We start from the raw sequence: 15,731 nt of genomic DNA on the forward strand, positions 1-15,731 counted from the left end.
CCCTCTTCTCCTCAGTCAGGCATGGGGCTCAGCCTTACAAACCCCCTTTTTATTCCCACCCTTCTATTCCCCCTCTTCTCCATCTTCCCACACTTGTTCCTCCCCAATCCACCTTAACCTCTCCCTGCCTTTGGTCCTTCCCTCAACAATCCCACAGAAAGCTTTGCACATCCCCACATTTGCCTTAAAACACCCCACAATGAGTTTTACACAATCCCACATTCCCTCTCAAACACCACACCGTAAACTCGGGTACTCTTCAGGAGACCCAGGAAACTCTTGTCTTCCATCAGCAGGAGAGCTCTGGTCTTTGCTAATGTCCATGTTATCTCCTCTTTGTCAGCGTTGTCTGATCAATTAATTACTGTTCCTGGCTCATTTCCTTGTTTTTATGCTAAAAAGCTATCAACCAGCTGTCCTTACAAAGCAGATACCCTTACAACACAGGTAGCCTTAAAATTTGAGTAATTAATCATGCTTATGTGAGAAAGTTCAAAGTCTATCAGCTCTAACACCTTCAATAATTTGCGACTGGGAATTGGAACTTTTAAGGAAATGGTGGGTCATTGATGAAAGACTTGGAAAAGGGAAAGAAGAAAAGTATGGAAGAAGGAAAAAAAAAGGACAGAAAGGGAGACTGATCCCTCCCACTGTGCTCAGCAAGGTTTCCAAGTGCTTTGGAAACATTGATGAACCTGTTCTCAGAGCACCTCCGTGAAGCAGGTAGGTTGGCTGATTAACAGGGGAGATGAGCTGGAAGCACCAGTGTTTAGAGGAAAAAAAGTGAATTGTTTTAAAAGTGTCTACATGAGGCATATTCCCCCGCGATGCAGAACATCCAGGATTTGAATAGCAGAAAACAGCAGATTTTTTTTTCTTTTCCTTTAAGTTCCTTTAATCCTGTGTGTCTTCAGCTAGAGAAGCTGATCCAAATAAAAAACTCCTAACGCCGAGGTGGCGTGGCATTATTTACTTCCAGGCATGCCTCCAAGAAAGATGCTGCTTCTCCTCCAGCTGCCTTCTCCCCCCCGGGGGCTTCTTGTTCCAGAGGCAACTGCTGTCACAAATGCCAGGTAAGTTTTAACAGCAGCAACCGCTATTGGCTTTGTGATGTAGGGCAAAATAATGATTTAATTGTTTTTCAGAGCTCTTAGAATGTTCATTTCCTGTATTTCTCAGTATATTTGCTCTGAAAATATCCATAAACTTGACTGGAAAATGCTCGTGCTTAGGTAGGGTACAAATAGTTTAGAAACACTGAAATTATGTCAGACCAAAACCATCAGCAGGAGCAGCAAAGCGAGGGTGTAAGGACAGAACCAACTAACCCAACACAAGCGTTGGTGTCATGGAGCAAACACCCAACAATCACCAGTCTGGCTGAAAGGAAAGAGATTTTAAAGTCTCACTTACATTCCTGCTGATTTTGAACTTTTAGGGAAAAATCCAGCAACACCGTGTTTGTAGAGGCATTTCGGATTCAACCTGAAACGCACAAATAAAACCATGAGCTTCTCTGCTGGAATATCAGCAAACACCATTTGCAGTGTCTCAAGTTCCACAGGACAGCAAGGACTTTAGTGCCTTATACCTTCCTCCAGTCCATATTCTGTCTGACTTTCTGCAAATTCAGGTTGCCGTTCTTCATCATCCACTTCTGGGCTGTTCCTTAAGATTTTGCCACATAAGTTTCAATAATTTGGGCCAGCCGCTCTAGGAAAGACAAACCATTCAAAACTTGTTTTGTGGGCTTTTTCTTTACAGTTTCAGCCAGCAGGAAAAATCTACAAAGATAAGAGTATATGTGATCTCCCCGAGTACTGCAAAAGCTCTTCGGGGACCTGCCCCATGGATGTATTTCAGGCAGATGGAACCCTGTGTGGAAACGGCGGCCGCTGCTACGATGGGCACTGCCACAGCCACGAGGCAAAGGGCAAAGATCTCTCACCCAAGGAACTGCCTGATCTCCTACAGAATTAGCCCTCACCTTCAGACAACACTTCATCTCGCATCTCCTCCTCTCTCCCTGCCCCCTGCTTTGAAAAAGTTGGTTTTTTGCACAGTCACTGAAGATTCAGTTTACTTTTTATAAGGCAGGTGGGCTTAGATAGATGGGCCAGTTACTTAAGAATAAGCACTTGCGTAAAAAATACTAAATAATACATTTTACTGTGTTCAGTGTTGGGCCCCTCACCCCAAAAAGGCCATTGAATGACTCGAGCGTGGCCAGAGAAGGGCAACGGAGCTGGGGCAGGGTCTGGAGCACAGGTCTGCTGGGGAGCGGCTGGGGGAACTGGGGGGGTTCAGTCTGGAGCAGAGGAGGCTGAGGGGAGACCTCCTGGCCCTCTGCAACTCCCTGCCAGGAGGGGGCAGAGAGGGGGGATGAGTCTCTGGAGCCAAGGCCCCAGCGCCAGGCCCCGAGGGAATGGCCTCAAGCTGCCCAGGGCAGGGTCAGGCTGGCTCTGAGGAAGGATTTCTGTGCAGAAGGGGCTGTTGGGCGTTGGAATGGGCTGCCCAGGGCAGGGGGGAGTCCCCGGGATCCCTGGGGGGGTTGAAGAGTCGGGCTGAGCCAGCGCTGAGGGATCTGGGGGAGTTGGGAACGGTCAGGGGGAGGCTCATGGTTGGGCTGGAGGAGCTGCAAGGGCTTTGCCAACCACAATGATTCTGTGTGATTCTGTGATTTTAAGTACCCCATGATTTTATAACAATATCTATATAATTATATATATATATTAAACAATGTGTGTATAAAATTGGACTCGATGAGCTTAAGGGTCTTTTCCAACATAAACGACTCTACAATTCTATATATTTACAATATTTAGGGTACCAGAGAAGGTTTTTTCTCAGGCAGTAGTTGTTGCAGTGCTGCTCAGGAACATCCCGTGCCCAGGGTGCAGCGGGAGCGGCAGACGTGGCCACCCATTTGCCAGCAGAGGGTCCCAGAAACAAAGATGTGCCGGAGACAGTCGTTGAGATGACTTGTACACCTTTGAAAGCAACCGCAATCTATAATTAGTGCATTTAATTACCCCCAGTTCAAACCTGAAGCATGCACGTGATTTTTTTGAATACCCACCCACTTCCTCCTTCAGATTATTTCAGTTCCGTGGGAAATAACCAAACTTCCCCAGCGCACGTGTCCTGAAGCTGTGGCAAAGCGGATCTATTCTGCGCTCCCTCATCAGTGACAGCACTAATCCCCATCACGACCCGAGCTCTGCGTTTTATGAACATACAAAAGTCTTCTGCAAGTAAAACAACAGTTCCTCTGTGATCTACCACATTTCTGAGAAGTTTGGAGTCTCTGCGAACTCCTGCACATGAAGACAGCAGCATTTTTCATGTAAGGCATTGCTGGGAAAGGCAAGGATGTTGATAAGGCAGAATGTTTTGATAAGGCAGAGTCCTTTTGTCATCATTTCAACATGGGACGCCAGAGGAATTGTCACAGGAGCATTTATACAGTGCCAGCGTGGCCAACAGCGATCCCAGCCACCTCTGCAGGACAGCTGGGGACATCTGGCAGCTGGCTTTGCTTTGAGAGCATTTTAGAATGAAAATCATTTTATGAAAATCAAGCATTTTGTTTGAAAAAGAAAACCAAAACACCTGATGGGAGGGATGGGAGTCCTGCACTGACCACAGGCTCTCCATCGTCTACCTCAATGCTCTGGTGCTCTTATACAACACTTGGTGAATGAAAAGATGTTCTGAAAAAAATGGGAGACCCCTGGGCTGGAAATGGTTCTGCCTTCCTGAAATCCGGATCTCCGAGCTGTTTCTGACATCTAACAGGGATCAGTGTTGCTAATACTGAATATAATGGTGATGATTCTGGTTTCACAGTAAGTGTAAGATGTCATTGAGTCTAAGAGCAAGATAGACTTAAAGAAAAAATGGGTTTGGTGAAAGATTTTAAGCTTTTAATCCAATTTTATGCTCCATGTTTTTCTGTTTAAATGACCATGGTCCCTTCTGATCATCGGTTGATCTCCTGGTGGCAAATCTGTTCAATTAGCCACTTCATTCTCACATTGACTATTCTGGTGCAAAAGAGGACGAAAACCAAAAGAATAGGTGGAAAAAAAAAAAAAAACAAACCAAAAAAACAACAACCATAAAACATGGCAGGTCAAATTCAAGCTTTGGTTGACTAGATCTTCATGTCAGAAAAAAGCACAAAAATCACCATCTGGATGGTCCCTGGCTTTCTCTGAACAGCTCCTTTCGCTCTCTCGCACTGCAGCCACCCATCTCACCCCGCTGAGCTGCTTCAGGCAAGTAAATGTTCAAGGTGACCCGTGTGGGACCCGCAGCTCAAACGGGACGCCCTACTCTAAACGCCCGGAAGGGTGAGTGCTGGTTACCGGTGGTTACTGGTGTCCCAGTCCTGCCAGTAGCCAGGCAGGACTGGGACATCGCTCTCGTGCATTGCTGTACAAGGCATACATGTTTCTAAGGGGTTTTCAACTTGATTTTGTTGTTGTTGTTGTTTTTGGAATTAGGCACAACGAGAGGCAAAAGCAAAAACGGCATCGGGAAAAGGAGCGCCGCTTTTTGTACGACTTGGAGGCTCTGCCAGGCTCTCCTGGGTGGTTTTTATAGATGAAGCGTTGATGGACAAGCGTTCTGAGAACCTAAGAGTCAAAACAGGGAAAAAAAGCACATGGCAACGGGAGGAATCTGAAGCAGTGTTTCTTTAGGCTGGGTTCTCCTCGCACTTTATTTTCAACCCCGAAAGTGATGACGGTTTTCTTTTTTACAGGAACTTAGAGATTTTTCTTCTTTTTTTTTTTTTTTTTTTTTTTTTGTCCAGAACAGCCTTAAATCTTATCTCCCAGCATTAATGGAAGTTCAGTGCATGACACTTCCCACTTTTCTCGCAGTAAGGGGTTATCCCATCACCAGGCAAGGGCTCTGATAAGGGGTTCAGTTTGATAACATTCTCTACCCCGTTTTTCTCCTGCAGCATTAATTCTTTCCACGCTGGTGCCATGCGCAGCAGTCAGCAGTCAGTGAAAGGCATCTCTAAACACGACATGGTTGTGCTGTGCCGTCACTCAACCTTTGAAGTCATCACTCTCCAAGCTCCCCTCTGTGGTCCCATCCTGAGAGCAGCACCTGTTGAGAATGACCCATATTTAAGTGTGGATATGGACAATCACCCAAAAGGAAGGAGATAGTTTACCAGGCCCTCGGAGATTTGCCATCCCTATGCATATTAACAGTCGCTCAAAAATATGCACTTGCTTGTACCTAACTTTTCTTCGTGCTTGCACTTTGGCAGTTCACCAAAGAGGGGAACGTCGCTGTCATTAGAGGAGACACCAGGATGGAAATTCAGAATTTATTTCCTATTTTCCTACTGAGCAGCACCCGAGCTTCACTGTTGCCACTGCTGGGCAGAGAGATGAGTTTCTGAATAACTACACCCAATTCTTCCTGGCATAAACAGCACTACTTCTCATACAGGATGTTTTGGGGCAAAGCACATGAAAAGTGTGGGGGGGGTGTCAAAAAGTCAAAAAAAAGTGTCACTGCAGCTTCTGGAGAGATACACCAAAGGGTGTGGACCAGCACCATGGCTCACCACATCCTCAGACATCTCGACAAACACTGCAGCAGTCTCTTTGTCTCTCCCAGGAACATCCTGTGAGGAAGAGCGCAGTGTGTCAATATTTTTAAAAGTACCAGTCAGGCAAGACGGTGAGACTGTGGTTCAGACTACCGAGAAAAATCAGCTCTGCTGGGGCCTCGACTTTCACCTGGCTCCAGACACTCCTGGTGAGGGATCTATGACAGATGGCACATCGTGCGGGAGAAACAAGGTTGCCCTGAGAAAGCTGGGAGGATAGACAAATAGTACAGGACAGAGACTAAGTGGAAGGATTTTGTTCCTAAAGGAGGTGTTCTTGATCTCTGATATAAACCCCATAGTGCCTTAAAACCTCCTTTAGCAGCTGAAAAATAGCAAATATTGGTTTTGTGGCTTTTTTTTTTTTTAACCTCAGACTATATGGCTAACACAATAGCTGCTGGCTTTTTTCATTAGAAGGGAAAGGCAATAGATTGTGCTTTTCTTTTGAAGGCACTAACCAAAGTCAAAGTTTGTTTGTTGTACATACAAAAGAATTTGAAGTGTTGGTCCAAGAATAGGACTCACTTCTTCCCTTTGACCCACACAGAAGACCAAATTCCTGTCAAGCTGGTGACATGCTAAAGGATGAGTTTCCTGCTATTACCTGGCAGGGAAAACATTCAGAAGAAAACTAGAAGTGCTGAGTTCCACCAAAAGGGAAGGAGCTGCTCAGCGCTGGCTTTGGTAGAGTTCTCCTTTCAGGAGACATGGGTTTCACACCACCAAATGCAAACATTTATTCCAAAAATAACAAATTTACAAGGCTAAAAGTTGAAAATAGACCTCCTTCATTCTTCTGGAAAGAGGAGACACGTTTGTGTCTAGGAGACACGATGCTCCAAGTTATTCACTGGGCAAACAAAACATCTTCTGTAGTTCCAAGGTCTTGCTCACGGTGTGGACTGGACAGGACAAGACTGGAGTTCCTGAGCCACAGACTGCCGAAAGCTGGAGAGAATGTGGGAAAATAGCGTTGGATTTATGTACAAAGATCAGGATGGTTGTGCAGGGTCAGTGCAAGAGTCCACCCAGCCCAGAATCCTCCACCAGTACCTAGGGATGGGTATGAACACAGCAGGCACATATGGTACTGCCTATCAATACTGGCACCACCTTCAATTATTTTCAGCTCTTAATTACTCAGTTCCTGAGGTAAAATTGATTTCTGTGCATTTTGAAAGCCTTAATGGGTTTCTTTGGTCTTCCTTTTGCTTTGTCTTGAACCTTGAACCCAAGATCTTCACTTCATGCTCCTCTAGTGCTTGTTTGGAGAAGGAAACGTCATGAAGGAAATTAAACGAATGACTGAAAAGACTTGGCCCGCTGTTTCTCGCTACTTTTATCCCTATTCACCACTCGGTGCCCTTTCCTAGTATGTGACATTTCATCATTTCACCAATAAAAATCTGCTTTTTCTGCAGATATGTATGAACAGGATACGTGTCACCGCCGTTTTTCTTAACAATGCTTGTAGGGAGAAAAAATGCAATGGCGGAGGGGTAAGTAGAGAAAAATCGAAGTATCCTTTGAAAAGCAGAGTATATGAAGTGTAAACTTGTCTCTCTAAAGCAGTATTAGAAGCCCAGAATCATTCCTGGTTCAGCAGCACAGAGATTATTTTGATATTCACCCACAATTGTCCTCCCAGATTTTGCTCTGGCCAGCCACAGCTCTTCAGAGCAGTTCATTGGTTGCTTTTACCATTTTTCTTCTTTGTTCCCTCAAATATGGTGAAAACCAATTTCCACATCTTAACGCTTCATCCTTCATTGCGTCTGTCCGTTCCGCTGAACTTGGTGGAGAGATCTTCCAAAAAATGCACGCTCAGTTCTGTAACTTCACCTTCCTTACAAATACCACAGAAATGGCAGATTTGGTGCAACATTGGCTGCACTCAGCCTTATGTTAAAGCTACATATCTGATATTAATACTGGCAGAATTATTTTGCATGCGGATTTTTTTTTATTCCTTCACTTCCAAGGAACCTTCACCTTTCCAGAGAGATGTTAGTGGAGATGAGCAGATCCGTCTGGTTGTTCGTGTGGATACTAAGGGAGAATATTGGGAAAATTTGCCATTATCGGTCCTTTATCTGTAATATTGCCAAGAACCAGTAAGAAAAGCTACTGGCAGGCCGTCAACCTGTAATTGGAAGGGTCTGTGGTCTGGTTTACTTCTGCTCTGTCACCAGCTGTAGGTGGCTGAGTCCATCAGAAGTTACGTTCTTGGCAACAGTGTTCTCCAAGTAGTTGGAATAATCATGTCTTTTTGCTTTTCTCCAGAGAAAAGGGTTATAACCCCCAAATGCACGCTATTTTTCTTGGGAAGTAGTTCTCCAAACTAAACAGACACAATAATTAATAATTATTGCTCTGTATGGTTTGGGCTGCACAAGTGAGTGAAGAAAGCGAGACTCAACCCTGCCTCCCCAGAAGAGAGAAAAATGATACTCGAAGCAGAGACGCTACGTTTGGGTGGGAAACTGTCACTACCGACACGGGTGTGTAAATTTGAGATGTGGGGGAGCAGAGTGATGGGTCCATACTATCAAATAATAACCCTAGCCTAGACTAATAAGAAATAATGGGAAAAATAATGGGAAAAAAAATAGGAAATCAGCCGTTGAGCAACTAAAGAGTGTTAGGGAGCTTGCTTCTGCATCACCTCAGTGCGTGCTACTGACACTGTGTCCTGGTTCGGCTAGGATAGAGTCAAGTTTTCCCCAGCAGAGAGAGAGGGCGAAGGGATCTCCAGCCGGGTTATTCATACCATGCTGACGTCAGGTCCAGGGGCGGAGCCTTTTTTACTTTCGCTTCTGGTTTTGGGGGTTGCCATACACGCGGCGGGCTTGCTCCTTGACCATTTAGCAGTAGTTCTCTGTATATCTTTTGTCTTGTTCACTGTTATTGCTGTTCATTGTTATTATCATTGCCACTGTTGTTGTTCAGATTGTTCTATCACTCTGTTGTATTAAATTCCTTGTTACTTTAGCCCGGGTCTGTGCCTAACTTCCAGCCCAACCGGCTGCGGGTGGGGGGGGGGCAATGGCAATGTGCTCTCCGGTTCCGGCAGGGGTTAAACCTGTACACTAAAAAACTGGCGCCCAACGTGGGGCAGACCCTGACCAGAGTGTGATAGAGCAATCTGTTGGGTGTAATCTTTCTGTTTGTATTCATGTTTATTTGATAAGAAAACGTTTGCAATGCTGGCCCACTTGCTTGCGTGGTGGGGCTGGATTAATCCTTATATCCAGCGTATGAAACCAGTGGTGGCGTTTGTTATCAGTGGAAGATGTGCAAAGGGTCTATGTTGTTATACTGGCTGTTGAATGCTTATAATGCCTTTCTATCGCTGGGCGGGGGGGCGGGCCGGTACCTGTTTGCCGTTTGGGCTTTTGTTAGGGGTATCACCCCCGCTGTGGGTGAGCCAGGGGAAGAGATCCTCTCGGTTTTGGGGAGTTTAAATTATCCTTGGAGCCTGCAGGCCACCGTGATTGCAGCACTATGCCTTCTGAATGCCTGCCTGATTTCGGTTTTGGCCATGCGGCACTTCTCTAACAATAGCAGTGCCCGGAAACCTGCCCCGAGGTCAGATAATAGTGAGTGGCAAGGGGTGTGGGAAAAGATGCCTGAGTCAGTGGGCACCCCCAATGCTTTGGAACTTCACTCCTGAGCAAACGCAGAGCCCTGAGAAGCTGATGGAGTGCTTAGAAAGGGTGTGTTACCAAACTGGCAAAACCCAGGAGACACAACTCGCTGCAATGTGTTGGGGACTTGCCCATGCCCACCGTGTCCTCTTTAATACCACCTGCTGCCCTCAAATGGAAGAAAAGGCCACACAAACAATATCTGAACCGGGGGCACAGGCAGAGCCAGTCTCAGTCGCCTCCACCAGCACACAGACTGGGCCAGAGAGCCAGGCAGTGCCAGTGTCAGTTGCCCCAGTACAGAAAACAAAATATACCAGAAAGTCTGTTCGCAGAGTGAGGGATGAGGATGAGCCAGGCCCATCAGGGGAACAGGAGGAAGGACCAGAGGTGACTGTCCGATCTCTGTCCCCGACTGAGCTGCGAGATGTGCGGAGAGATTTCGGCCACCTGGGAGGCGAGCAGATTTGCACCTGGCTGCTCCGATGCTGGGACAATGGAGCCAGTGCTTTTGAGATGGAGGGGAGAGAGGCCAGGCAGCTGGGGTCTTTGGCCAAGGATGCTGGCATTGATAGGGAAATAGGGAAGCAGGCTCAAACCCTCAGCCTTTGGAAGCGACTCCTGCTCAGTGTAAGGGAGAGGCACCCCTACAAGGGTGATATCTTATGTCAGCTAAGCAAATGGACCAGCATTGACAAAGGCATCCAGAACCTCAGGGAACTGGCTGTGTTTGAGATGATCTATGGTGATCTGAATGAGGAGCCGTCACCCATGGACCCAGATCAGGCCCCTTGCACACACCTGATGTGGCGAAAGTTACTGAAGAGCGCACCAGAAGCGCACTCGAAAGCACTGGCAATAGTGTCCTGGTGGACAGACACCCACACTCTGACAGTGGATGGAGTGGCTGGCCAGCTCCGGCAATACGAGGGAAATCTCCCTTCATCTCAGCATTCCTGGGCCTCAGCTGTGGAGGAACTGTCTCAGAGGGTCCAGAAAATGGAAGAGGACATGTCCTACGCTTCACCTGCATGGGCTGATGTCTCAGCCATTAGAAGTAAACGTTTCCCCACCCAAGAGAAAGGCAGCAGAAGGCACACACCACGAGGCACCCTGTGGTTTTTCCTCCGTGACCATGGAGAAAACATGAGGAGGTGGGATGGACAGCCCACTGCTGCCCTAGCTGCACGAGTAGAGCAGCTGAAAGGGAAGACCATCACCAAAGGGGAGTCCTCCAAGAGGAGCGCAGCTCCAGTGTCCAGTCAGAAATCTCCCAGGCAGAATAGAATGGACAACATTATGTCTGACCCTCTGGAGGGGACCAGTAAATCGTTCTTGCAAGAAGTGAGTGATGCTGAGCAGGATTAGAGGGGCCCTGCCTCCAGCCAGGTGGAGGAAAGGGATAATGGGATTTACTGGACAGTGTGGATCCGATGGCCTGGCACGTCAGACCCACAAGAGTATAAGGCTTTGGTGGACACTGGCGCTCAGTGCACCCTGATGCCATCGAGCTACAGTGGGGTTGAATCCATCTGCATCTCCGGAGTGACAGGGGGATCCCAACAGCTGACCCTACTGGAAGCTGAAGTGAGCCTGACTGGGAGGGACTGGCATAAGCACCCCACTGTGACTGGCCCAGACGCCCCGTGCATCCTGGGCATAGACTACCTCAGGAGAGGGCACTTCAGAGACCCAAAAGGGTACCGGGGGGCTTTTGGTGTAGCTGCCCTGGAGGAGGTGGAACAGTTGTCCACCTTACCCGGCCTCTCAGAGGATCCCTCAGTGGTGGGGCGGCTTAAGGTTGAGGAGCAGCGAGTGCCGATGGCTACCAGGACGGTGCACCGGCGGCAGTACCGCACCAACCGAGATTCCCTGGTCCCCATCCATCAGCTGATCCGCCAACTAGAAAGCCAGAAGGTGATCAGCAAAACTCACTCACCCTTCAACAGCCCTATATGGCCAGTGAGAAAGCCCAATGGCGAATGGAGGCTGACTGTGGACTACCACGGCCTGAATGAAGTTACGCCAGCAGTGAGTGCTGCAGTGCCGGACATGCTGGAGCTCCAGTATGAACTGGAGTCGAAGGCAGCCAAGTGGTACGCCACGATTGACATTGCTAACGCATTCTTCTCCATTCCCATAGCGCCAGAGTGCAGGCCACAGTCTGCGTTCACTTGGAGAGGCCTCCAGTACACCTGGAATCGATTGCCCCAGGGGTGGAACCACAGCTCCACCATTTGCCACGGACTGGTCCATACTGCACTGGAGAAAGGTGGGGCCCCAGAACACCTGCAGTACATTGATGACATCATTGTATGGGGGAACACAGCCGAGGAAGTCTTTGAGAAAGGGAAGAAAATCATTGAGATCCTCCTGAAGGCCGGCTTTGCCATTAAGCAAAAGAAAGTTAAGGGGCCTGCAAGGGAAATTCAATTCCTAGGGATAAAATGGCAAGATGGGCGTCGCCACATCCCAATGGAGGTGATAAACAAGATCACAGCCACGGCCCCACCAACCTCTAAGAAGGAGCCTCAGTCTTTCCTGGGCGCTGTGGGGTTCTGGAGGATGCACATCCCGAACTACAGCCTGATTGTGAGCCCTCTCTGCCATGTAACCCGCAAGAAGAACGATTTTGAATGGGGCCCTGAGCAACAACAATCCTTTGAACAGATTAAGCGGGAGATCGCCCAAGCAGTAGCCCTCGGGCCAGTCTGGGAAGGGCAGGAGGTTAAGAACATGCTCTACACCGCAGCCGGGGAGAATGGCCCTACCTGGAGCCTCTGGCAGAGAGCACCTGGGGAGACCCGAGGCCGACCTCTGGGCTTTTGGAGCCGGGGATACAAAGGCTCTGAAGCTAATTACACACCAACTGAGAAGGAGATACTGGCAGCGTACCAAGGAGTTCGGGCTGCCTCAGAAGTGGTTGGCACTGAAACACAGCTCCTCCTGGCACCCCGACTGCCGGTGCTGGGGTGGATGTTCAAAGGAAAGGCCTCCTCCACGCATCATGCAACCGATGCCACGTGGAGTAAATGGGTTGCATTGATAACACAACGGGCTCGAATAGGGAACCCCAGCCGCCCAGGGATACTCGAGGTGATTACGAACTGGCCAGAGAGCAAAGATTCCGGGATGTCACCAGAACAGGAGGTGACACGTGCTAAGGAGGCCCCACCATATAACGAGCTGCCGGATGAGGAGAAGCGATCTGCCCTGTTCACTGATGGGTCTTGTCGCATTGTGGGAAAACATCGACGATGGAAGGCTGCTGTGTGGAGTCCCACACGACGGGTCACTGAAGCTGCTGAGGGACAGGGGGAATCCAGCCAATTTGCAGAGGTGAAAGCCGTCCAGCTTGCTTTGGATATTGCTGAGCGGGAAAAGTGGTCAAAGCTCTACCTCTACACCGACTCGTGGGCAGTGGCGAATCCCCTGTGGAAATGGCTGCAGCAATGGAAGCAGAACAACTGGCAACGTAAGGGTAAAACCGTCTGGGCTGCTGAAGTATGGCAGGACATTGCAGCCCGTGTGGAAAACCTCGTTGTGAAGGTGCACCATGTGGATGCCCACGTACCCAAGAGTCGGGCCACCGATGAACATCGACACAACCAGCAGGCAGACCAAGCTGCTAAGATTAGAGTGGCTCAGGTGGACTTGGACTGGCAGCGCAAAGGTGAACAGTTCATAGCCCGGTGGGCCCACGAGACCTCGGGCCACCAAGGTAGAGATGCAGCATACAGGTGGGCTCGAGATCGAGGGGTGGACCTTACTATTGACACCATTGCAGAGATCATCCATGGGTGTGAGACATGTGCCACAATCAAACATGCCAAGCGGGTGAAGCCCCAGAGAAATGGAGAGCGATGGCTGAAATATAGATATGGAGAGGCCTGGCAGATCGACTACATCACACTGCCACAGACCCGCCACAGGAAGCGCCACGTGCTCACAATGGTGGAAGTAACCACTGGATGGCTGGAAGCTTACCCAGCACCCCACGCCACCGCCCGGAACACCATCCTGGGCCTTGAGACCCAAGTCCTGTGGCGACACGGCACCCCAGAGAGAATTGAGTCAGACAACGGGACCCACTTCCGAAAGAACCTCATAAGTGCCTGGGCAGAAGAACACGGCATCGAGTGGGTCTGCCATATCCCCTACCACGCACCAGCCTCTGGGAAAATCGAGCGCTGCAATGGACTGTTAAAAACCACACTGAAAGCACGGGGAGGTGGGACCTTCAGAGACTGGGACACGCATCTGGCAAAGGCCACCTGGCTAGTCAACACAAGAGGGTCTGCCAGTCGAGCTGGCCCGGCTCAGTTGCAACCTCCACGTTCTGTAGATGGGGATAAAGTCCCTGTGGTGCGCATGAGGAATATCTTGGGAAAAATGGTCTGGTTTAGTCCTGCGCCAGGCAGAGGTAAAGGCAAACCCATCCACGGGATTGCTTTTGCCCAAGGACCTGGGTGCACCTGGTGGGTGATGCAGGACGATGGAGAGGTCCGATGCGTACCACAGGGGGACTTGATTCTGGATGAGAACATGCCGTAAGATGTGCTGTGCCTTTGTAAACTATTACTTTGCTATTGTTAACTGCTAAATGGCAGCTGGACATGACGCAGATGGTATAGAATAAAGGGGTGGATTATGTCCTGGTTCAGCTAGGATAGAGTCAAGTTTTTCCCCAGCAGAGAGAGAGGGCGAAGGGATCTCCAGCCGGGTTATTCATACCATGCTGACGTCAGGTCCAGGGGCGGAACCTTTTTACTTTCGCTTCTGGTTTTGGGGGTTGCCATACACGCGGCGGGCTTGCTCCTTGACCATTTAGCAGTAGTTCTCTGTATATCTTTTGTCTTGTTCACTGTTATTGCTGTTCATTGTTATTATCATTGCCACTGTTGTTGTTCAGATTGTTCTATCACTCTGTTGTATTAAATTCCTTGTTACTTTAGCCCGGGTCTGTGCCTAACTTCCAGCCCAACCGGCTGCGGGTGGGGGGGGGGCAATGGCAACGTGCTCTCCGATCCCGGCAGGGGTTAAACCTGTACACACCGGCTGACCACAGACCCAAAATCAGGGTGGGAGGCCCAGGGGAGCTCATCCCTCTGCTCCTGGTGCACAGCGAGGATGCTCGGGCTGTCCGTCAGCCCTCGCTGCACCCCGTCAGAGGTTTGGCTGTTACGGACCGTGAGGGAGAACCGAGGAACGCAGGAGGTGAGTAATCCACCCTGGACAGGACAAATAAATGCACTGCCAAGGGAGTCATGGTCCTACCTTGCAGGGAAAAAAAGTAATTTTTGAATCACACGAAGGTGGCAGATTAATTTTGGACATATTTGTGAAGTATGCTGTCAAGACAGAAATAATCAAAGCCTTCACAAGTGCAGGGTAGCTCCGCAACTAACAAAGACTGCAAAACCACTTTCCAACTCTGAGATTAAACATGGCTTGAGAAATGCAGAAAGCACTCTACTAAGTTGGAAAAAGGCAAATAAAAGCATCTTTCACCTTCTATATGCTGTCACCTCTTCCCCGCTGTGTTTGTAGCACCTCTTCCCACAGGTCCACCACCCCAGCGACGGGTCAGGAACTTCCACTGCCCTCACTTCACTCGCACCTAACGACTGGTACAAGCCGCACAGCCCAGGACAGCCTGTGACCAGAGGCCCCAGACTATCACCTTTGCACAAAACAGGCTGAACGTTTCCACAGCGGCAGCTAAAGCAGAGTAACAAATTGATCTTAGGACATGGATTTCATCCAGCTCATCTCTGGTGTGCTTGCCAACTAGCTGTGCCAGCAGCCTATTGTTCAGAGCAGGGCCACCTCATCATTATTTTTCATGCCATAAAATAGGTGTTTTCTTTTAGGTGTGCAACAATGAAAGAAACAGTCACTGTGATTTTGGATGGGGTCCCCCCCAGCCTGCATGCTGGAAGGATTTGAAGGCAGTGTTGACAGCAGACCAGCTCCTTCACAGAATCCCAGAATCATCTGAGTTGGAAAAGCCCCTGCAGCTCCCCCAGCCCAACCATGACCCTCCCCCTGACCGTTCCCAACTCCCCCAGATCCCTCAGCGCTGGCTCAGCCCGACTCTTCAACCCCCCCAGGGATCCCGGGGACTCCCCCCTGCCCTGGGCAGCCCATTCCAACGCCCAACAGCCCCTTCTGCACAGAAATCCTTCCTCAGAGCCAGCCTGACCCTGCCCTGGGCAGCTTGAGGCCATTCCCTCGGGGCCTGGCGCTGGGGCCTTGGCTCCAGAGACTCATCCCCCCTCTCTGCCCCCTCCTGGCAGGGAGTTGCAGAGGGCCAGGAGGTCTCCCCTCAGCCTCCTCTGCTCCAGACTGAACCCCCCCAGTTCCCCCAGCCGCTCCCCAGCAGACCTGTGCTCCAGACCCTGCCCCAGCTCCGTTGCCCTTCTCTGGCCACGCTCGAGTCA

The 15,731-nt window shown here is 49.5% G+C and overlaps 1 pseudogene; it reads left to right on the forward strand.

Moving 5' to 3' along the window:
- Positions 1-15,289, forward strand: part of LOC141958750 (disintegrin and metalloproteinase domain-containing protein 9-like) — a 33,123-nt pseudogene extending 17,834 nt beyond the window's left edge.
- Positions 15,290-15,731: the final 442 nt, after the last annotated feature.

Source organism: Athene noctua, chromosome 1, assembly GCF_965140245.1.
Source record: "Athene noctua chromosome 1, bAthNoc1.hap1.1, whole genome shotgun sequence".
Lineage (NCBI taxonomy): Eukaryota > Metazoa > Chordata > Aves > Strigiformes > Strigidae > Athene > Athene noctua.